The sequence below is a fragment of the Elephantulus edwardii genome, unplaced genomic scaffold (assembly GCF_000299155.1).
Source record: "Elephantulus edwardii isolate Elephantulus edwardi_28Jun2011 unplaced genomic scaffold, EleEdw1.0 scaffold00301, whole genome shotgun sequence".
Lineage (NCBI taxonomy): Eukaryota > Metazoa > Chordata > Mammalia > Macroscelidea > Macroscelididae > Elephantulus > Elephantulus edwardii.
Window position 1 is genome coordinate 384,889 of NW_006400051.1, and position 2,093 is coordinate 386,981.

A 2,093-nucleotide genomic window follows, 5' to 3' on the forward strand; every position below is an offset into this window, starting at 1 on the left:
GTGAGATGATATCTCATAGTAATTTTGGTTACTAAGAATCTTAAAGGCAAAATGACTTGTAGTCGTGTCGAGAAGAAAGTAAATTGTTTTTACTGACAATGTCCATGTATACTCAAGTCTTCTCCAGGCTTATGGTGATACTATTCATGGTGCTCACTTGTAACAACTCTGAGGGAGCTAGGGCTCTGTCAATCTAATTGCTACCAAGGAATGTGTTTATGAGGACTGCATTGAAAGCAAGTGATAAGAGACTTCCATTGTGCTCCTTTTAATCTCTTGCAGTATCTTTTGATATTTGTGACTTACATTACCATAACGAGGCTTTCTACACAGGAAGTTAAAGCCTTAAAATTGGAGGTTTTGGATGCATTTGCTAGATGAAAAGGTTTTAAATATTCTGTGATATCAGTTTTAAGAAGTTTGGCTTTTAGCTAGTCCTTTTCCTCTTCCAAGTTGCCATTGTTGAACTGAAATCGCGAACAGTTAAAAAATCAGTTTGTGTTATTTTGGTGTTCTAAAGGGGTTTTTTTTTTGGGGGGTGTTTTAATAGCAGGGGCAGATTGATTGATAGAATTTTAAGGAAACAAAATAAAATTCTTAAAGCTGCTTAACAGAAACAAAACATATTTTATTTTTTTTTATTTTTTACTGAGAGGAAGCATTAGCTTATCAATACAGAAAGTGAGTTAGAGAAACAAAAGAAATTACTATATTTACAATGTTTTTTACTTTACTGTGTTTTAGAATTTACCTTGGAAAGATTAAAAATGGGTTTTGGCTAGAAAGTGACAGGAATTTTTTGTTGTTGTTAGATAGATTTTATATTTTTAAGGACTGGTTGGCTGAATTTTGATAATCAGTAATGTAATAGAATTTCAGGCTTGGTATGGGAAAAGCCCAAGGGAGAATAAAGGGAGAGGGGCTTTGAGTAGGAGGTGGAGAAGAGGAGGAGGAGGGCCTCCTGTGGTGAGGCTACTTTTACATATAGCAGTGGTGGGAGAGCAGGAGCAGTAGGAGGTGCTGAAAGATCGGTGACATCAAAAGTGAGGAAGTTTTGATTGGGGAAAAGAGAAAGCTTAGAAAGAGTAAAAATAATTTTCTAGGTACAACAGTTTTGACAAAGAAAAAGATAGTGGTAGTTTTGACAGAAAAAAAGGACAGAGAGTGGAGAGCAAAGAAGGCCTAAACCTACAGTATTTTTGAGTGTTTGCCATGTGTTAGTAGAAATTGTCAAAAACTCTGAAAGTGTTGAACTTGAGTGTCCCATTTTAGGGCTAGGTTATTGCAATAAGACAGTATTAAGGGAGCAGAGGCGACACACTCAGTGGAGTGTACTGGGAAGGACAGATTGGTTGGCTTCAGTGATTGGGGAGATATAAGCACTGGGGGTTCCTGGAAAGAGAGACTTAAGGGAATAAAGCATTCCTTAATGACATTTTTCCACCTTAGGAGAAAAAAGTCTGCTCATGACATGGGTATCTCCAGCTTCAGGCGAGACTGGCCCAAGTGGCCAAGGGATTTGTCCATCCCAGCATTAGGACTTTTAAAGTCAAAAGAGAGCAGGAGATGTGAGAAAGGAAAAACATAGACACTTATCCCGAATTGGTCTGGTATTGTTTGGAAGGTTAGCAATGACAAATAGCAGAAAGCCCTGGGGAATAGTGTCCTCAAGAACAGTTTAAAGTAGACAGTTCAAACAGGAGCAGTCAGGAGGTGGATCAAGCTCTTGGAGGAGTGAACAGAATTAGGGCAATCCAACACGTTTTAGGTGCCTTTAAGCCAGGGAGAGAGGGACAGGCTACATAGAGGAGAGACAGTTTTGCAAAGTTTCTAGGAGGGGGGTGGAGGGGAGGGAGACATGAAAGTGGAGAGTAAAGAACGTTTTTTAAATATAGGAAACCTCTGACTATTTGCCATTTCGGTACTTAGGTTTTGAAGGACACATGGATTGAATGAGCCAAATTTAAGTTACAAAATTTTAGATTTCTTTAAATTAGGTATAATGCCAAGGGTGTACGTGTTTTAGAGGAGGAGTATTAGGCATAATGCCAAAGGTGTGCAAGTTTTAGAGGAAGCATATTATGTGTAATGCT